At 38.8% G+C, this 22,225-nt stretch overlaps 1 protein-coding gene and 2 long non-coding RNA genes across 3 annotated transcripts in view; all 3 read right to left on the reverse strand.

The window, feature by feature from the left end:
• LOC117304457 (general transcription factor 3C polypeptide 1-like) overlaps nucleotides 1-1,763 on the reverse strand; it is a 42,208-nt gene extending 40,445 nt beyond the window's left edge. Inside the window, exon 1 of the mRNA XM_033788931.1 lies at nucleotides 1,524-1,763. The gene's annotated coding sequence lies outside the window, so the exon portion shown is untranslated. The remainder of the gene's footprint in view (nucleotides 1-1,523) is intronic.
• Nucleotides 1,764-17,671: 15,908 nt separating this feature from the next.
• On the reverse strand, nucleotides 17,672-19,285 carry LOC117306886. The gene is made up of 3 exons (XR_004520997.1): nucleotides 19,134-19,285; nucleotides 18,283-18,378; nucleotides 17,672-17,921 (listed from the first exon to the last, which is right to left on the reverse strand). It is a non-coding gene; the product is annotated as an uncharacterized LOC117306886 (long non-coding RNA).
• Nucleotides 19,286-20,448: 1,163 nt separating this feature from the next.
• LOC117306890 lies at nucleotides 20,449-22,058 on the reverse strand. Its single transcript, XR_004521000.1, has 3 exons — nucleotides 21,907-22,058; nucleotides 21,061-21,156; nucleotides 20,449-20,698 (listed from the first exon to the last, which is right to left on the reverse strand). It is a non-coding gene; the product is annotated as an uncharacterized LOC117306890 (long non-coding RNA).
• Nucleotides 22,059-22,225: the final 167 nt, after the last annotated feature.

Consider the following 22,225-nt stretch of genomic DNA (forward strand, 5'->3'; position numbering starts at 1 on the left):
TTTTCCATGGCACCTACACAAAATTAGTATCAATGGAAAGCTTGTCCTATTTTTAATTTGATAGAAAAACAAATATTGCCCTAGGTTCATTATTCACAAAGTTACATGTATATGCTCGTTTAAAATGGTGGAGTACTCAATCAAGCACACGGGCAAAATTGTCCTGCTTACCTGGAAAAAAAATATCTAACTGAAAGCACATTATCCAGCTTCCCAAAACAAAGCACAGATTATTTGATAACGATAAGTAGAGTCATGAAATTGGGGAATGTCAGACAACTTGTCCGTTGGACAACTTGACGATGCTATTAAATTATTTACTAATGTGCAATTTGAAGGAAAATTTGATCAGTGAACTTTTTTTTTTAAATCTTTTTAGCGAGAGGGACTTTTATCACCGAAGCGACTGTTCAGGTATTTTAACGCATAATCTGTATTCTTATGCGTTATAAATTCATATTACACAGCCTGAGTGGAGGAGTTGTCTATCCAATAAAAAATGCAATTTTGCGAGCTTAGCCTAGGCATTTTTAGGCCCTCGGGTCAAAACGGAAACCAGTGACCATGCATGACAATGACATGCAGCATCATAAGGTTTATCGCGAAAAGCAAAATATCAAGAGAGGGCGTTGTTGAACCCACACAAATATTACTTCTAGCAACTATAAGGCTCCCCTTATAGTTTATAGTTTCTAGAAGGACACAAAGATATAGCAACACAACATACATCGCAGTCGTCGAGATGGTCGAACATGTCATTTTAATAGACCCATGAGAACTTTATAATACTAGAGTGCGCACTGGTTATGCTGCTTGCACAAACACGACGGGACTGTTCCGCCCCAACTTGATAATTGTCCCAACTATAGTTGGGCCTGGTCCCAACTTGAGTGTTAAAGTTGGGGCGTCCCAACTATAGTTGGGGAGTAATGCAGGGTACCAGCGCATTGCAGGGTACCAGGGTTGTTTTTAGCTGCTGTGTGCTGCTGGTTGTGTGGGAATGGTGGTAGCTGCCTCATGGTGTGAGCTAGTCTCAAGTCAGTAATTGTTTGCGGCTCCGCAAGGAGACACACGCGCCATTTAGTAAGAGTGTTTGAATATTAAGTACACATTGGCGAGTGTGTGTTGATAACGCTATGCGGTGCTGTTTTGTCAACTTACAAAATGGCCGCATGGGCGCATGCCAGGCCGAGATATAGGCCTTGGCTTGGGTGCGTTTGCTCCGTCACAGCGCTCAATCGAACACGCAAAAATGCTCAACCGATGACCAATCAATGTTTCTGGTTGGGGTCGCCAAAATGTACTCCAGTGCGCCCTCTAGTTCTTTATATAACTCTATGTTTTGACCCCTCTAGGTAGAAGAAGTACCCTCTGCCTACCCACAATGAATTGCGGTTCTGAATCAGATAAATGATAACCTTGCTTGGAATTTGGTTGGATGGATTTCTGTCTGTGTGTGACTGTGATTTGTGAGTGTGAGAGGTGAGTGAGCACACCACTGCACAGTGACAGTGTTTGCTTACCTTCCTTGCGATCAACAATAGTTTGGGATTCCCTCGTGTAGAGTTGGTAGGTAGTTTGTACCCGCAGAAATGGCACCAGTTCTGCCAAACAGTGAAGCAAATTATAATATGAACAAATTCAAAGTTCCAGAGCTGAAGTTGAGCTGAGTGTGGGGGGGTGGTCTTTAACATGTGGACTGTGTTTTTAATTAATATTGCACCAACACAAAAATGAGGGCGCTATGCTGGTTTAACGGTGGTATTAATCTTTGCAGGTGAAACATTGACGGTGGTGTTAAATACCGCCCTCTTACGTGTGGACATAAAGATATGACGTCATTAGACCAACAACACATGAGGGATCATGTCAAAGGTCAATCTGTTACTTTCGTGTGCTGCATTGACAACCCGAAGTCTGATAGCACGGGGGTCGAAGGTCAATTGACGCGGCATTAAGCAAATGTAAGAGGGCGCTATTTAACCACACCGTTAAGTAAACTAACCCACGATTGCACCCTAGCGGGCGCTGTTCAAGGACACCGTTAAGTGTTCAAAAGGACAACGCTGGTTCCCTGTCTTTTCACGGGTATTACAATGGTAGGTCCAAAAGAAACCAGTGGATAAACTTGTAGTACCATAAGTTTTCAACTTCTGCTTTATGATTGGTCTGCTCCTAAGTGACGTTATGGTCACGGTCACCTACACCTACGTAAAATACATACTCTTTCAACCGTCTGCCTTGCGCCGACTCCCCCTCGGCCGGCCATATAACCATAGCTTACTCTATGATATAACGCATGTTATAAAGTTTGTATGTACCGACCATAAATCAATTGATGTGCAAAAATAACATGAACACGACGTTTCTACCTCCATGGTTGTACCGGTTGCACTAGTAGTCTTTCTCGAAAGCTAATGACAATAAACCACACATAAACAGAGGGCCCTGCCAATCTCATAGAGCTGCACTACAATCCGTCTAGGAATAATATCAGTTTTCCTGCCAATACTAGCTTGTACATTGCATTGCATGGAGGTCCTTATACAATACAAGACCTCAATTGCTGGTCTTTCAAGACGAGCGTGTGCCCATCATGAGTTTTAGTTATGTTTGTGAACAAAGAGGAAAACAGTGTGCAAGTAGTAAAATTGAGTAAGAATAAGTTTATTCAAACAAAGTCCTAAATCCATGTGTGATATATCGGACCCTCCTTTAAAAGCATTAACGCATATTGAACATCCTTCAAAAAAAACAAAAAACTGAAAGCAGGTTAATTTAATAAACTTTATATTTTATTTAGAATAAGATTGATAAATCTTTCCAGCACTGACCTTTACGTTTTTTTTTTTTTAAAGCGTACGAAACATTCCTTTAGAGTTTATAAAAACATTTACTTCGCATTTTGCAAGGTATGAACTATTAATAGCAGACATCAGAAATAAAGAGTAATAAATTACTGTTATGTCATTTGAGACAAGATATTAAAGGAACACGTTGCCTTGGAACGGACGAGTTGGTCAAAACAAAAGCGTCTGTAACCCGTTTTTATATAATGCATATGGTTGGAAAGATATTTTAAAAGCAGAATACAATGATTCACACAAGTTTGCCTCGAAATTGCGTGGTTTTTCTTCTACTGTGCGAACTAACACGGTCAGCCATTTATGGGAGTCAAAATTTTGACCCCCATAAATGGCCGACGTGTAAGTCGTCGAGGTAAAAGGAAAACCACGCAATTTCGAGGCATGTTTGTGTGGATCATTGTATTCTACTTTTACAACATCTTTCTACCCATATGCATTTTATAAAAAACGGTTACAAACGCTTTTCAAAGACCAACTCGACCGATCCAAGGCAATGTGTCCCTTTAAACTATTTGTGCCATTCCTTTTACAGCGATCAATCAATCAATCATTGTGCAAGTAGAGTGCAACCACTAGTCTATTGCAGTGAACACCAAAAATTAATATTAATTTTCCAATTGTTGATATCTTGGATTCCTTTGAGTACTTCTGTTGGGTACAAACTTAACACCAGCTCAAGTTTTAAGTAGGTTATGGTGAATAAAGGAACTTGTTGCCTTGGATTGGTCAAGTTGGTCTTTGAAAAGCGTTTGTAACCGTTTGTTATAAAATGCATATAAATGGTTAGAAAGATAATGTAAAAGTAGAATACAATGATCCACACAAATTTGCCTCGAAATTGCATGGTTTTCCTTTTACTTTGCAAACTAACACGGTCTGCCATTTAAGGCAGTCAAAAATTTGACTCCCATCAATGGCCGACCGTGTTGGTCGACGAGGTAAAAGGGAAACCACAGAATTTTGAGTGATACTTGTGTGGGTCATCATATTCTACTTTTAATATCTTTCTAAAAATATGCATTTGATAACAACCGGTTTCAATTGCTTTTCAAAGACCAACTTGACCGATCCAAGGCAACGTGTTCCTTTATACAAGTAACTTCATTGTGCTCAATAAACCATATTATTGACTTTTCACTTTTAGTTTTACAAACTCATGGTTTTTTTGGTTGTTTCGCAGTAAAAAACCAACATGTCATACTTCGAGTCACAGCTAAATTTCTTTAATATAAATTTCCATATAATTTTTATACAAAAATAGCACAAAGATTTGGGGTTGAACAACAAAGAAAAATTTACTTATAAAGTGGGATACGAACCAACGACCTACAAGTTATGTGTTACACTCTACCAACAGAGCTATCTAGGCCTATGCTGATGGTTTCCCTATATTGTCCATTACTTTGTTGGGGGGGGGGGTGGTAGTACTACCGTTTACTGCAGTGTTGCCAGGGATCACACTTCAATTGAGACACCGTACAACCTGGGAAGTGGCAGCCAGGGGATTACCTTTGAAGGGGATTCAACTTTTTATTTCAGATTTTTACATTATACGACACAAAGGCAGCTGATTGGGTCATTTTTTAAAAACAATTTGGGGTGAACAAAGGAATATTTAATAGAGTGGGACTCGAACCAATGACCTCCGGATAAACATGCCGGCGCTCTACCAACTGAGCTATCTAGCCCTATGTTGACGATCCCCTGGCTGCCCCATCCCAGGTATCGTAATTTCGGTGTGATCCCTGGCTACACGACGGCAGTTAATGATTGCATGGCTTCTGACCAGCAACCCCTGAACAAAGATATTGACAAAATAGAGAAACAGCCAACAAAGGGTTACATAGCTCAGTTGGTAGAGCGCCGCCATGTTAATACCGAGGTCATTGGTTTGAGTCCCATCCTATCAATGTAAATATTTCTTTGTTCAACCCCAAATCATTTAAACAATTTACCAAATCAGTTTCCCTTGTGGAGTGTAAAGAGTAAAACTCACAAAGAGTCACTCTTTGTAGCATTCATTACATGTTTGAGTGTAGCCAAAGCCACCAGCCTTCTAGCCATTGTTGTGTCTCCTGTCGTTGATCAAGTGGAAATCTTGCAGCACTTTCTGGAAAAATTGCGTCGCTTTTTTCTACCTTGAAGGTTGGAGATGGTCCAAATGATGAAGTGACTCTGTTGATAGTGGCACCGTGATGTTCCATGTAGTTGGCTGTACCTGAACGAGTTAAACATTTATCAGTTTCAGAATGTTAAACAGACAGCCTTGATTTATTTAAAGACTTTTGCATGTCTTGTTCACGAGGAGGGCCAAAAAGTATGTCTTGTGTTTTTGTTGTTGATAATTCTTACCCTCTGCGTTGAGATGAATTACTTTAAATGGTCAAAAACACATACAGTTGTACCCCACATATTATGAGGAAAACATGCGTAATGAATATCGATAAGTGATGCTATTTAATTATTTACTATTATGTGCAATTTGAAGGAAAATTTGATCAGTGAACTTCTATTTTTCTAATCGTTTTAGCGAGAGGGACTTTTATCACGGAAGTGGCCATTCGGGTTTTTAATGCATAATCTGTATTCTTATTCGTCATTCATACTACACAGCCTGAGTGGAGGAGTTTGAGTTGTCGATGAATTTGCAAGCTGTGATAATGTCACTAGTGTGAAACAGTAATCAGGCGTGGTTTTGGTAATCAACAACACAGCTAACACTGGATTAGAACAAGAAAACTAGACAGGGCGGGTCAGCACGGCCAAACTTCATGGATCTGAGCTTTGCCTAGCCCCATCAGTAGTGTCACTATTGGCACTATTGATGGGGCTAAGGGTTGCCAAACTCTGTGCTTTATTACAGTTACCATTTTCCACTTACTGTGCAAGCGCCAAATTTCTGCGCTAGCTGTGTGAGCGAAGAATGCCTAGTAAACTAGTGGAGTACTCAAGCGCACAGGTAAAATTTCCCTGCTTACCCGCCAAAATTATCTAACTGCAAGCCAGGCACATATATCTCTGCTTAAGAAAATAAAGCGCAGATAATTTGATAACGGTAAGCAGACTTAAAACAGAGTTATGAAATTGGGCCCTCATCGTTAACAGAAAGAACAAAAATTTCAATGTAATTTCAGTAACAACAAATTAGTTTCTAAAGACGTAGTGTGTACATACTGTAGTGACCTGTCTGCGTCAGATCCTCAACGATGTTCCAATCAGTTTCAATCAACTAGTTTAATAGTTGCGGTAAAATAACCCTCCTCCTCACGAGTACATTATTGCATGTGATTGTAGTAACGTTACTGTTTACATCCCCACATTTTTTATTAGTGTTTCCTTTGTATTTTTAACATCGCACTTATTAATATAATAATATTATACATTTAAAAAAAAAAAAACAAGTAAATAACTTATGATGTTTGGCCCTCGGGTCAGAATGGAAATAGTGACCATGCATGACAATGACTAGCCTGAACATCTGACGTCATTTTTCGAGGCTCATCTCATGAATAACGCCAAAGTGGCATCAAAAGCTGCCGTGTGTTTTAACCTTTGAGCTCATTAATTCCACATAGAAATACGCAGTCAAATTCTATCAAGACAATAACATGCAGCATCATAAGGTTTATCCCGAAAAGGAAAATATCAAGCGAGGGCGCAACACAATAATCAATGTTTCTGGTTGGGGTCGCCAAAGTACACTCCACTGCGCCCTCTAGCTAGTTCTATTAATTATAATAGGGTGAGTTCGATAAGCCTCCTTGGCCTGCTGTGGGTCAACCCCGCAGTGAGCCATTGACAAGAGCTAATCGATTGATCTCACTCACCCTCCCGGCCATAGTGGAGTGACGGCACCCCATGCACCTCAGATCACCCCGAAGTGACCCACTCCACAAGCAGGGCACTGGGCCCTGGGGGCCGACCCGGTTGAGTTGAGCCCTACTGTCAAATCAAAGCTACTCGAACGTAGCGGGGCAGAGTTGACCCAGGGAAGCTAAACGAACGCACCCATATAACTCTGAGTTTTGACCCCTCTGCCTACCCACAAAACATTGCGGTTCTAAACCTTGGAATAAATCTCTGCAGCAGCAGTGCTGGCTCATTTTGTAAGCAAAGTTGATTTGAATGACTGACACTGCACTGCGGTGTTTGCTTACCTTCCTTGGCAAGCGATCAATTCTAGTTGGGATTCCCTTGGCGTAGAGTTGTAGTTTGTACACACAGAAATGGCACAAGTTCTGCCAAAAAAGTGAAGAAAATATGAATAAAATTCAAAGTTCCAGACCTGAAGTTGCGCTGAGTGTTGTCGTTGACATGTGGACTGTGTTTTTAATTAATAATGCACCAACACAAAAATGAGGGGGGCTATGCTGGTTTAACGGTGGAATTAATCTTTGCAGGTGAAACATTGACGGTGGTGTTAAATACCGCCCTCTTACGTGTGGACATAAAGATATGACGTCATTAGACCAACAACACATGATGGATCATGTCAAAGGTCAATCTGTTACTTTCGTGTGCTGTATTGACAACCCGAAGCCTGATAGCACGGGGGTCGAAGGTCAATTGACGCGGCATTAAGCAAATGTAAGAGGGCGCTATTTAACCACACCGTTAAGTAAACTAACCCACGATTGGACCCTAGCGGGCGCTGTTCAAGGACACCGTTAATTGTTCAAGGACAACGCTGGTTCCCTGTCTTTTCACGGGTGTTACAATAGTAGGTCCAAATGAAACCAGTTGATAAACTTGCAGTACAGTAAGCTTTCAACTTCAGCTTTATGATTGGTCTGCTCTTAAGTGACGTTATGGTCACGGTCACCACGTACATACTCTTTCGACCGTCTGCCATGCGCTGACTCCTCCTCCCATATAACGTATGTTATAAAGTTTGTATGTAAATCAATTGATGTGCAAAAATAACATAAACATGACGTTTCTACCTCCATGGTACCGGTTGCACCATGGAGCTATAAAAAGTTTAAGTTATGTGTGTGAACAATGAAGAAAACAGTGTGCAAGTAGTAAAATTGAGTAAGAATAAGTTTATTTATACAAAGTCCCAAGGCCAAATTCATGTGTGATATTGGACCCTCCTTTAAAAGCATTACCGCAGAAATTCCTTCACAAAAATTAAAACACACTGAAAACAGGTTAATAATATAATAATTTAATTAAACTTTTTTTTATTTAGATTAAGATTGACAAATCTTTCCAGCATTGACCTTTACATTATTTGTTTTTAAAGTGTACGAAACATTCCTTTAGAGGTTATAAAAACATTTACTTGGCATTTTGCAAGGTACGAACTATTAATTGCAGACAAAAGAAATAATGAGTAATAAATTACTGTTATGTCATTTGAGACAGATATTAAACTATTGGTGCCATTCCTTTTACAGCGATCAATCAATCAATCATTGTGCAAGTAGAGTGCAACCACTAGTCTATTGCAGTGAACACCAAAAATTAATATTAATTTTCCAGTTGTTGATATCGTGGATTCCTTTGAGTACTTCTGTTGGGTGCAAACTTGAAACCAGCTCAAGTTTAAAGCGGGTTATGGTGAATAAAGGAAGTTGTTGCCTTGGATCGGTCGAGTTGGCCTTTGAAAAGCGTTTGTAACCGTTTGTTATAAAATGCATATAAATGGTTAGAAAGATAATGTAAAAGTAGAATACAACGATCCACACAAATTTGCCTCGAAATTGCATGGTTTTCCTTTTACTTTGCAAACTAACACGGTCGGCCATTTAAGGGAGTCAAAAATTTGACTCCCATAAATGGCCGACCGTGTTGGTCGACGAGGTAAAAGGAAAACCACAGAATTTTGAGTGATACTTGTGTGGGTCATCATATTCTACTTTTAATATCTTTCTAAACATATGCATTTGATAACAACCGGTTTCAATTGCTTTTCAAAGACCAACTTGACCGATCCAAGGCAACGTGTTCCTTTAAACAAGTAACTTCATTGTGCTCAATAAACCATATTATTGACTTTTCACTTTTAGTGTTACAAACTCATTGTTTTTTTGGTTGTTTCGCAGTAAAAAACCAACATGTCATACTTCGAGTCACAGCTAAATTTCTTTAATATAAATTTCCATATAATTTTTATACAAAAATATTATTTTTGTATAAAAAGCACAAACATTTGGGGTTGAACAACAAAGAAAAATTTACTTATAAAGTGGAACACGAACCAACGACCTCCAAGTTATGTGTCGCACTCTACCAACAGAGCTATCTAGGACTATGCTGATGGTTTCCCTATATTGTCCATTACTTTGTTGGGGGGGGGGGGGGTGGTGGTACTACCGTTTACTGCAGTGTTGCCAGGGATCACACTTCAATTAAGACACCGTACAACCTGGGAAGTGGCAGCCAGGGGATTACCTTTGAAGGGGATTCAACTTTTTATTTCAGATGTTTACATTATACGACACAAAGGCAGCTGACTGGGTAATTTTTTTTAAATAATTTGGGGTGAACAAAGGAATATTTAATAGAGTGGGACTCGAACCAATGACCTCCGGATAAACATGCCGGCGCTCTACCAACTGAGCTATCTAGCCCTATGTTGACGATCCCCTGGCTGCCCCATCCCAGGTATCGTAATTTCGGTGTGATCCCTCGCTACACGACGGCAGTTAATGATTGCATGGCTTCTGACCAGCAACCCCTGAACAAAGATATTGACAAAATAGAGAAACAGCCAACAAAGGGTTACATAGCTCAGTTGGTAGAGCGCCGCCATGTTAATACCGAGGTCATTGGTTTGAGTCCCATCCTATCAATGTAAATATTTCTTTGTTCAACCCCAAATCATTTAAACAATTTACCAAATCAGTTTCCCTTGTGGAGTGTAAAGAGTAAAACTCACAAAGAGTCACTCTTTGTAGCATTCATTACATGTTTGAGTGTAGCCAAAGCCACCAGCCTTCTAGCCATTGTTGTGTCTCCTGTCGTTGATCAAGTGGAAATCTTGCAGCACTTTCTGGAAAAATTGCGTCGCTTTTTTCTACCTTGAAGGTTGGAGATGGTCCAAATGATGAAGTGACTCTGTTGATAGTGGCACCGTGATGTTCCATGTAGTTGGCTGTACCTGAACGAGTTAAACATTTATCAGTTTCAGAATGTTAAACAGATAGCCTTGATTTATTTAAAGACTTTTGCATGTCTTGTTCACGAGGAGGGCCAAAAAGTATGTCTTGTGTTTTTGTTGTTGATAATTCTTACCCTCTGCGTTGAGATGAATTACTTTAAATGGTCAAAAACACATACAGTTGTACCCCACATATTATGAGGAAAACATGCGTAATGAATATCAATAAGTGATGCTATTTAATTATTTACTATTATGTGCAATTCGAAGGAAAATTTGATCAGTGAACTTCTATTTTTCTAATCGTTTTAGCGAGAGGGACTTTTATCACGGAAGTGGCCATTCGGGTTTTTAATGCATAATCTGTATTCTTATTCGTCATTCATACTACACAGCCTGAGTGGAGGAGTTTGAGTTGTCGATGAATTTGCAAGCTGTGATAATGTCACTAGTGTGAAACAGTAACCAGGCGTGGTTTTGGTAATCAACAACACAGCTAACACTGGTTTAGAACAAGAAAACTAGACAGGGCGGGTCAGCACGGCCAAACTTCATGGATCTGAGCTTTGCCTAGCCCCATCAGTAGTGTCACTATTGGCACTATTGATGGGGCTAAGGGTTGCCAAACTCTGTGCTTTATTACAGTTACCATTCTCCACTTACTGTGCAAGCGCCAAATTTCTGCGCTAGCTGTGTGAGCGAAGAATGCCTAGTAAACTAGTGGAGTACTCAAGCGCACAGGTAAAATTGCCCTGCTTACCCGCCAAAATTATCCAACTGCACCCCATGCACCTCAGATCACCCCGAAGTGACCCACTCCACAAGCAGGGCACTGGGCCCTGGGGGGCTGACCCGGTTGAGTTGAGCCCTACTGTCAAATCAAAGCTATTCGAACGTAGCGGGGCAGAGTTGACCCAGGGAAGCTAAACAAACGCACCCATATAACTCTGAGTTTTGACCCCTCTGCCTACCCACAAAACATTGCGGTTCTAAACCTTGGAATAAATCTCTGCAGCAGCAGTGCTGGCTCATCTTGTAAGCAAAGTTGATTTGAATGACTGACAGTGACACTGCACTGCGGTGTTAATTGCTTACCTTCCTTGGCAAGCGATCAATTCTAGTTTGGGATTCCCTCGGCGTAGAGTTGTAGTTTGTACACACAGAAATGGCACAAGTTCTGCCAAAAAAGTGAAGAAAATATGAACAAATTCAAAGTTCCAGACCTCAAGTTGCGCTGAGTGTTGTCGTTGACATGTGGACTGTGTTTTTAATTAATAATGCACCAACACAAAAATGAGGGCGCTATGCTGGTTTAACGGTGGAATTAATCTTTGCAGGTGAAACATTGACGGTGGTGTTAAATACCGCCCTCTTACGTGTGGACATAAAGATATGACGTCATTAGACCAACAACACATGATGGATCATGTCAAAGGTCAATCTGTTACTTTCGTGTGCTGTATTGACAACCCGAAGCCTGATAGCACGGGGGTCGAAGGTCAATTGACGCGGCATTAAGCAAATGTAAGAGGGCGCTATTTAACCACACCGTTAAGTAAACTAACCCACGATTGCACCCTAGCGGGCGCTGTTCAAGGACACCGTTAATTGTTCAAGGACAACGCTGGTTCCCTGTCTTTTCACGGGTGTTACAATAGTAGGTCCAAATGAAACCAGTTGATAAACTTGCAGTACAGTAAGCTTTCAACTTCAGCTTTATGATTGGTCTGCTCTTAAGTGACGTTATGGTCACGGTCACCACGTACAAACTCTTTCGACCGTCTGCCATGCGCTGACTCCTCCTCCCATATAACGTATGTTATAAAGTTTGTATGTAAATCAATATTATTGACGTGCAAAAATAACATAAACATATGACGTTTCTACCTCCATGGTACCGGTTGCACCATGGAGCTATAAAAAGTTTAAGTTATGTGTGTGAACAATGAAGAAAACAGTGTGCAAGTAGTAAAACTGAGTAAGAATAAGTTTATTTATACAAAGTCCCAAGGCCAAATCCATGTGTGATATTGGACCCTCCTTTAAAAGCATTACCGCAGAAATTCCTTCACAAAAATTAAAACACACTGAAAACAGGTTAATAATATAATAATTTAATTAAACTTTTTTTTATTTAGATTAAGATTGACAAATCTTTCCAGCATTGACCTTTACATTATTTGTTTTTAAAGTGTACGAAACATTCCTTTAGAGGTTATAAAAACATTTACTTGGCATTTTGCAAGGTACGAACTATTAATTGCAGACAAAAGAAATAATGAGTAATAAATTACTGTTATGTCATTTGAGACAGATATTAAACTATTGGTGCCATTCCTTTTCCAGCGATCAATCAATCAATCATTGTGCAAGTAGAGTGCAACCACTAGTCTATTGCAGTGAACACCAAAAATTAATATTAATTTTCCAGTTGTTGATATCGTGGATTCCTTTGAGTACTTCTGTTGGGTGCAAACTTGAAACCAGCTCAAGTTTAAAGCGGGTTATGGTGAATAAAGGAAGTTGTTGCCTTGGATCGGTCGAGTTGGCCTTTGAAAAGCGTTTGTAACCGTTTGTTATAAAATGCATATAAATGGTTAGAAAGATAATGTAAAAGTAGAATACAACGATCCACACAAATTTGCCTCGAAATTGCATGGTTTTCCTTTTACTTTGCAAACTAACACGGTCGGCCATTTAAGGGAGTCAAAAATTTGACTCCCATAAATGGCCGACCGTGTTGGTCGACGAGGTAAAAGGAAAACCACAGAATTTTGAGTGATACTTGTGTGGGTCATCATATTCTACTTTTAATATCTTTCTAAACATATGCATTTGATAACAACCGGTTTCAATTGCTTTTCAAAGACCAACTTGACCGATCCAAGGCAACGTGTTCCTTTAAACAAGTAACTTCATTGTGCTCAATAAACCATATTATTGACTTTTCACTTTTAGTGTTACAAACTCATTGTTTTTTTTGTTGTTTCGCAGTAAAAAACCAACATGTCATACTTCGAGTCACAGCTAAATTTCTTTAATATAAATTTCCATATAATTTTTATACAAAAATAGCACAAAGATTTGGGGTTGAACAACAAAGAAAAATTTACTTATAAAGTGGGATACGAACCAACGACCTACAAGTTATGTGTTACACTCTACCAACAGAGCTATCTAGGACAATGCTGATGGTTTCCCTATATTGTCCATTACTTTGTTGGGGGGGGGGGGTGGTGGTACTACCGTTTACTGCAGTGTTGCCAGGGATCACACTTCAATTAAGACACCGTACAACCTGGGAAGTGGCAGCCAGGGGATTACCTTTGAAGGGGATTCAACTTTTTATTTCAGATGTTTACATTATACGACACAAAGGCAGCTGACTGGGTAATTTTTTTAAAATAATTTGGGGTGAACAAAGGAATATTTAATAGAGTGGGACTCGAACCAATGACCTCCGGATAAACATGCCGGCGCTCTACCAACTGAGCTATCTAGCCCTATGTTGACGATCCCCTGGCTGCCCCATCCCAGGTATTGTAATATCGGTGTGATCCCTGGCTACACGACGGCAGTTAATGATTGCATGGCTTCTGACCAGCAACCCCTGAACAAAGATATTGACAAAATAGAGAAACAGCCAACAAAGGGTTACATAGCTCAGTTGGTAGAGCGCCGCCATGTTAATACCGAGGTCATTGGTTTGAGTCCCATCCTATCAATGTAAATATTTCTTTGTTCAACCCCAAATCATTTAAACAATTTACCAAATCAGTTTCCCTTGTGGAGTGTAAAGAGTAAAACTCACAAAGAGTCACTCTTTGTAGCATTCATTACATGTTTAAGTGTAGCCAAAGCCACCAGCCTTCTAGCCATTGTTGTGTCTCCTGTCGTTGATCAAGTGGAAATCTTGCAGCACTTTCTGGAAAAATTGCGTCGCTTTTTTCTACCTTGAAGGTTGGAGATGGTCCAAATGATGAAGTGACTCTGTTGATAGTGGCACCGTGATGTTCCATGTAGTTGGCTGTACCTGAACGAGTTAAACATTTATCAGTTTCAGAATGTTAAACAGATAGCCTTGATTTATTTAAAGACTTTTGCATGTCTTGTTCACGAGGAGGGCCAAAAAGTATGTCTTGTGTTTTTGTTGTTGATAATTCTTACCCTCTGCGTTGAGATGAATTACTTTAAATGGTCAAAAACACATACAGTTGTACCCCACATATTATGAGGAAAACATGCGTAATGAATATCAATAAGTGATGCTATTTAATTATTTACTATTATGTGCAATTCGAAGGAAAATTTGATCAGTGAACTTCTATTTTTCTAATCGTTTTAGCGAGAGGGACTTTTATCACGGAAGTGGCCATTCGGGTTTTTAATGCATAATCTGTATTCTTATTCGTCATTCATACTACACAGCCTGAGTGGAGGAGTTTGAGTTGTCGATGAATTTGCAAGCTGTGATAATGTCACTAGTGTGAAACAGTAATCAGGCGTGGTTTTGGTAATCAACAACACAGCTAACACTGGATTAGAACAAGAAAACTAGACAGGGCGGGTCAGCACGGCCAAACTTCATGGATCTGAGCTTTGCCTAGCCCCATCAGTAGTGTCACTATTGGCACTATTGATGGGGCTAAGGGTTGCCAAACTCTGTGCTTTATTACAGTTACCATTTTCCACTTACTGTGCAAGCGCCAAATTTCTGCGCTAGCTGTGTGAGCGAAGAATGCCTAGTAAACTAGTGGAGTACTCAAGCGCACAGGTAAAATTTCCCTGCTTACCCGCCAAAATTATCTAACTGCAAGCCAGGCACATATATCTCTGCTTAAGAAAATAAAGCGCAGATAATTTGATAACGGTAAGCAGACTTAAAACAGAGTTATGAAATTGGGCCCTCATCGTTAACAGAAAGAACAAAAATTTCAATGTAATTTCAGTAACAACAAATTAGTTTCTAAAGACGTAGTGTGTACATACTGTAGTGACCTGTCTGCGTCAGATCCTCAACGATGTTCCAATCAGTTTCAAGTTGCGGTAAAATAACCCTCCTCCTCACGAGTACATTATTGCATGTGATTGTAGTAACGTTACTGTTTACATCCCCACATTTTTTATTAGTGTTTCCTTTGTATTTTTAACATCGCACTTATTAATGCAATAATATTATACATTTAAAAAAAAAAAAACAAGTAAATAACTTATGATGTTTGGCCCTCGGGTCAGAATGGAAATAGTGACCATGCATGACAATGACTAGCCTGAACATCTGACGTCATTTTTCGAGGCTCATCTCATGAATAACGCCAAAGTGGCATCAAAAGCTGCCGTGTGTTTTAACCTTTGAGCTCATTAATTCCACATAGAAATACGCAGTCAAATTCTATCAAGACAATAACATGCAGCATCATAAGGTTTATCCCGAAAAGGAAAATATCAAGCGAGGGCGCAACACAATAATCAATGTTTCTGGTTGGGGTCGCCAAAGTACACTCCACTGCGCCCTCTAGCTAGTTCTATTATAATAGGGTGAGTTCGATAAGCCTCCTTGGCCTGTGGGTCAACCCCGCAGTGAGCCATTGACAAGAGCTAATCGATTGATCTCACTCACCCTCCCGGCCATAGTGGAGTGACGGCACCCCATGCACCTCAGATCACCCCGAAGTGACCCACTCCACAAGCAGGGCACTGGGCCCTGGGGGCTGACCCGGTTGAGTTGAGCCCTACTGTCAAATCAAAGCTATTCGAACGTAGCGGGGCAGAGTTGACCCAGGGAAGCTAAACAAACGCACCCATATAACTATGAGTTTTGACCCCTCTGCCTACCCACAAAACATTGCGGTTCTAAACCTTGGAATTAATCTCTGCAGCAGCAGTGCTGGCTCATTTTGTAAGCAAAGTTGATTTGAATGACTGACACTGCACTGCGGTGTTTGCTTACCTTCCTTGGCAAGCGATCAATTCTAGTTTGGGATTCCCTCGGCGTAGAGTTGTAGTTTGTACACACAGAAATGGCACAAGTTCTGCCAAAAAAGTGAAGAAAATATGAACAAATTCAAAGTTCCAGACCTCAAGTTTCGCTGAGTGTTGTCGTTGACATGAGGACTGTGTTTTTAATTAATAATGCACCAACACAAAAATGAGGGCGCTATGCTGGTTTAACGGTGGAATTAATCTTTGCAGGTGAAACATTGACGGTGGTGTTAAATACCGCCCTCTTACGTGTGGACATAAAGATATGACGTCATTAGACCAACAACACATGATGGATCATGTCAAAGGTCAATCTGTTACTTTCGTGTGCTGCATTGACAACCCGAAGTCTGATAGCACGGGGGTCGAAGGTCAATTGACGCGGCATTAAGCAAATGTAAGAGGGCGCTATTTAAACACACCGTTAAGTAAACTAACCCACGATTGGACCCTAGCGGGCGCTGTTCAAGGACACCGTTAATTGTTCAAGGACAACGCTGGTTCCCTGTCTTTTCACGGGTGTTACAATGGTAGGTACAAATGAAACCAGTTGATAAACTTGCAGTACAGTAAGCTTTCAACTTCAGCTTTATGATTGGTCTGCTCTTAAGTGACGTTATGGTCACGGTCACCGACGTACATACTCTTTCGACCGTCTGCCATGCGCTGACTCCTCCTCCCATATAACGTATGTTATAAAGTTTGTATGTAAATCAATTGATGTGCAAAAATAACATAAACATGACATTTCTACTCCATGGTACCGGTTGCACCATGGAGCTATAAAAAGTTTAAGTTATGTGTGTGAACAATGAAGAAAACAGTGTGCAAGTAGTAAAATCGAGTAAGAATAAGTTTATTTATACAAAGTCCCAAGGCCAAATCCATGTGTGATATTGGACCCTCCTTTAAAAGCATTACCGCAGAAATTCCTTCACAAAAATTAAAACACACTGAAAACAGGTTAATTTAATAAACTTTTTTTTATTTAGATTAAGATTGACAAATCTTTCCAGCATTGACCTTTACATTATTTGTTTTTAAAGTGTACGAAACATTCCTTTAGAGGTTATAAAAACATTTACTTGGCATTTTGCAAGGTACGAACTATTAATTGCAGACAAAAGAAATAATGAGTAATAAATTACTGTTATGTCATTTGAAACAAGATATTAAACTATTGGTGCCATTCCTTTTACAGCGATCAATCAATCAATCACTGTGCAAGTAGAGTGCAAGCACTAGTCTATTGCAGTGAACACCAAAAATTAATATTAATTTTCCAGTTGTTAATATCGTGGATTCCTTTGAGTATTTTCTGTTGGGTGCAAACTCGAAACCAGCTGAAAATCTCCAATGAATAAACAATGTTTTATTTACAATTTGCTTCAGTGGTTAACATTTTTTCTTATAAGCAAACACAATAATGTTCAATACAAAATATTAAAGTAGAAAGTTACAAAGATAAAACTCCTGACAAGTAGCCTTGTGTGATTTATGTGGTTTTGCTGCTTTGATTTGTCAATGAGTGAGTCCAAATAAGTTTGGCAAAACTGTTGTTGTTGAACGTCATGAGTTTTCTCTAAATTGAAACTAATGAACATTTATCAAAAAACTGTCACTTGTGTTTTTCTAGCACTTTTTTGAAGCAGTACCAAGACTAAAAAGTTGTTTAGTGTTGATGTTTGCTGCGAGGATGGAAATCTTTTTTTTAAAGTTTACTATTGTGTCATACAATTGAATTCAAACATCAATAGCATTGGTGGCTGATGTTCCTTCTGATAGCTTCTTCAGGTGATTTGTGTGCAAGGTGAAAATCTTTTGTGAGTAGTGTACTGATCAAAACAGGTGTTTTCAACCATTGGTTTAGAACCAACATTACTCAAGAGATTTACAAATGGTGCTTCCATGAAAAGGTTCAAATCCTCCTGATGAGTTCTTGTCCCTGGTTAAAGAAGCATTGCCTGCAGAGTAAACAAATAAACAATAAAATTATTTAGAGGTTAATTTCTGATCAAGGAATCAATGAATACCTCTCATACTCTTGATTAATAGAAGTATTATGTGTTTTTTTCTTGAGAATTGGTAATTGAGCTTGAAACCACATCCTTAGTCGCTAGCCATTTTCTGTGTCCCCTTTTCCCCATTTAATGCTCTCTAAGGTAACCAAGTCTTTGTGAATTGAATTTTGGCCCCTTTCTCCTGTAGTTTGACTCGTTGACAATCTATCCTACTGATAAAAGTAATTGTGTATTAAAATGCAAAACACATTCACAACTTCCAAAGGTTTTAACAATTGTTATAATTTGAAAAATCAATAATTACCTTTGCTGGTCTTGAACTTGTAATGAATCTTGGCTTCTTTGTCAACAGTTTCCCATCATGCAGAGTCCAGAGGTGCCCTCACTTTCTGAACAGTATCTGATAAGTGTAAATTGAAAAAGAACTGGGTTTTTTAGTAATATAATTATAAATGCAAACAAGGAAAGCATGTTGACATAAAAATGAAAGTGACAAAAAGATACTGAGTGATATTATGGACAGGCATCTGAAATTTTAATTTGTATGACTAAAGATTGATATATTATACAATTTTAATATTTAAATTATAATTACTTTGTATAGACAAGTTATGTGATATAAACATTTTCAAATGAAAAGTAAAATAAAAATCACTCATACAAAGGCAGTAGACACTAAATGGTCAATTACTCTAAGTAATTGTTAGCATAATTCCGTGAAAACTTACTAAAATACTAGGTAACAAGCATTGCGATGGAGAGCTGTTGATGATAGTTTAAAAACATTGTGTGTGTGAGCCCAGCAACTCTGTCTCAATATCTCTCAGCTCAGATTTTCTTCTTAGCTCCAGCAGCTAGATTTAAAAAAAAAATCCGTTTCTAATCCACTACTGTACTACTTTAGTGGATTAGAAAAGGAACTAGTTTTTTGTCAAGGAGTATTTTTGCTTAATTAATTAGCTTTGTGAAATTTGGCCCGATTCAGTAGGGGCTATTAATTAATAACATGAGCATGCACTCCAAATATCTACCTGCTCTTTTTTCACGAAAAAGATGCAGCACAAAATAAGCCTGCCACTTGCGTTGCCGTTATGAATTATCCATCCTATTTTAATTTTTATAAATTTTGTATAATTTTTTCAAATAATAACTTACCCTCATATATCAAAAGCACATTGTCCTGTTTCCATAAGTCAACTATGAGCAAACTGTCAGTTCTGAAAGCTGTCAAAACGAGCTATGTTCAAGTTTTTAGTCGCCTTAACCGAGGAATTAAATGGCGACCGCTCGAAAGTTTTGTCATTATGGATGTGACGTCATCGCTCGGTGGTGGGGGGGGGGGGGGGGGGTGCGGAGAGGGGATGAAACTAGTACAACCGTAGAGGGAGGTATACAAGGGGACCGTTAAAAAAAAACTCTCCCCAAACCTGCATCATACAAAGCATGACGGGAGACAGGGGGTCGAGCGGGAAGCGAGCACAATCGAAGATGCGGGGTGACCGCCGCCAAAACGAGGTTGTGTGATGACTGATGAAGACGTCATGATGTCCCTGGTTTACCGAACTGTAAGAGGGCGCTATTTATTGGGACCGTTAAATAAACTGAACACTCGGCTGTCCAATGATTAGAGCGCTACTTTGGTTCAAATAAGATCCTTTCTAATATAATATAATAAATTGCTGTGGAATGTTCATTTGAAAGCTTGTCTAAAGAAGACTATAGTAGTCAAGAACATTTTATTTTCCCTTCTCGCTTGATGATACCAAAGTAAGAACCCTTCCAGTGAAATGATTGAATAACCATTCTAATGTTAACTACCCAAAAACCAATACCATAGAACAGTTTTACATGCTCACAATTTCATGACCAGACCCGACTTGATAGGGGTGTTTTTTCAAGTATTTTATGAGAATTCTTTTATCAGAAACTTTTTGTTTTGGTGGCAAAACATTCATGAAAAACAAGGGCACCCACTGTTATTGGAACTTTTGCCAGGGGGAAATTATGTTTTACTTTGGACATCCTGCCTCAAAATTAATGGAGTCTTTTCCCAGCAGTCCAAAGACAAAAACAAACATACAAAAATGGATCAAACATTGTTGAAAATTTCCAATGAATAAACAATGTTTTATTTACAATTTGCTTCAGTGGTTAACATTTTTTCTTATAAGCAAACACAATAATGTTCAATACAAAATATTAAAGTAGAAAGTTACAAAGATAAAACTCCTGACAAGTAGCCTTGTGTGATTTATGTGGTTTTGCTGCTTTGATTTGTCAATGAGTGAGTCCAAATAAGTTTGGCAAAACTGTTGTTGTTGAACGTCATGAGTTTTCTCTAAATTGAAACTAATGAACATTTATCAAAAAACTGTCACTTGTGTTTTTCTAGCACTTTTTTGAAGCAGTACCAAGACTAAAAAGTTGTTTAGTGTTGATGTTTGCTGCGAGGATGGAAATTTTTTTTTTAAAGTTTACTATTGTGTCATACAATTGAATTCAAACATCAATAGCATTGGTGGCTGATGTTCCTTCTGATAGCTTCTTCGGGTGATCTGTGTGCAAGGTGAAAATCTTTTGTGAGTAGTGTACTGATCAAAACAGGTGTTTTCAACCATTGGTTTAGAACCAACATTACTCAAGAGATTTACAAATGGTGCTTCCATGAAAAGGTTCAAATCCTCCTGATGAGTTCTTGTCCCTGGTTAAAGAAGCATTGCCTGCAGAGTAAACAAATAAACAATAAAATTATTTAGAGGTTAATTTCTGATCAAGGAATCAATGAATACCTCTCATACTCTTGATTAATAGAAGTATTATGTGTTTTTTTCTTGAGAATTGGTAATTGAGCTTGAAACCACATCCTTAGTCGCTAGCCATTTTCTGTGTCCCCTTTTCCCCATTTAATGCTCTCTTAGGTAACCAAGTCTTTGTGAATTGAATTTTGGCCCCTTTCTCCCGTAGTTTGACTCATTGACAATCTATCCTACTGATAAAAGTAATTGTGTATTAAAATGCAAAAACACATTCACAACTTCCAAAGGTTTTAACAATTGTTATAATTTGAAAAATCAATAATTACCTTTGCTGGTCTTGAACTTTTAATGAATCTTGGCTTCTTTGTCAACAGTTTCCCATCATGCAGAGTCCAGAGGTGCCCTCACTGTCTGAACAGTATCTGATAAGTGTAAATTGAAAAAGAACTGGGTTTTTTAGTAATATAATTATAAATGCAAACAAGGAAAGTATGTTGACATAAAAATGAAAGTGACAAAAAGATACTTAGTGATATTATGGACAGGCATCTGAAATTTTAATTTGTATGACTAAAGATTGATATATTATACAATTTTAATATTTAAATTATAATTACTTTGTATAGACAAGTTATGTGATATAAACATTTTCAAATGAAAAGTAAAATACAAATCACTCATACAAAGGCAGTAGACACTAAATGGTCAATTACTCTAAGTAATTGTTAGCATAATTCCATGAAAACTTTATACTAGGTAACAAGCATTGCGATGGAGAGCTGTTGATGATAGTTTAAAAACATTGTGTGTGTGAGCCCAGCAACTCTGTCTCAATATCTCTCAGCTCAGATTTTCTTCTTAGCTCCAGCAGCTAGATTTAAAAAAAAAATCCGTTTCTAATCCACTACTGTACTACTTTAGTGGATTAGAAAAGGAACTAGTTTTTTGTCAAGGAGTATTTTTGCTTAATTAATTAGCTTTGTGAAATTTGGCCCGATTCAGTAGGGGCTATTAATTAATAACATGAGCATGCACTCCAAATATCTACCTGCTCTTTTTTCACGAAAAAGATGCAGCACAAAATAAGCCTGCCACTTGCGTTGCCGTTATGAATTATCCATCCTATTTTAATTTTTATAAATTTTGTATAATTTTTTCAAATCATAACTTACCCTCATATATCAAAAGCACATTGTCCTGTTTCCATAAGTCAACTATGAGCAAACTGTCAGTTCTGAAAGCTGTCAAAACGAGCTATGTTCAAGTTTTTAGTCGCCTTAACCGAGGAATTAAATGGCGACCGCTCGAAAGTTTTGTCATTATGGATGTGACGTCATCGCTCGGTGGTGGGGGGGGGGGGGGGGGTGCGGAGAGGGGATGAAACTAGTACAACCGTAGAGGGAGGTATACAAGGGGACCGTTAAAAAAAAACTCTCCCCAAACCTGCATCATACAAAGCATGACGGGAGACAGGGGGTCGAGCGGGAAGCG

This window comes from Asterias rubens, chromosome 2 (genome assembly GCF_902459465.1).
Source record: "Asterias rubens chromosome 2, eAstRub1.3, whole genome shotgun sequence".
NCBI lineage: Eukaryota > Metazoa > Echinodermata > Asteroidea > Forcipulatida > Asteriidae > Asterias > Asterias rubens.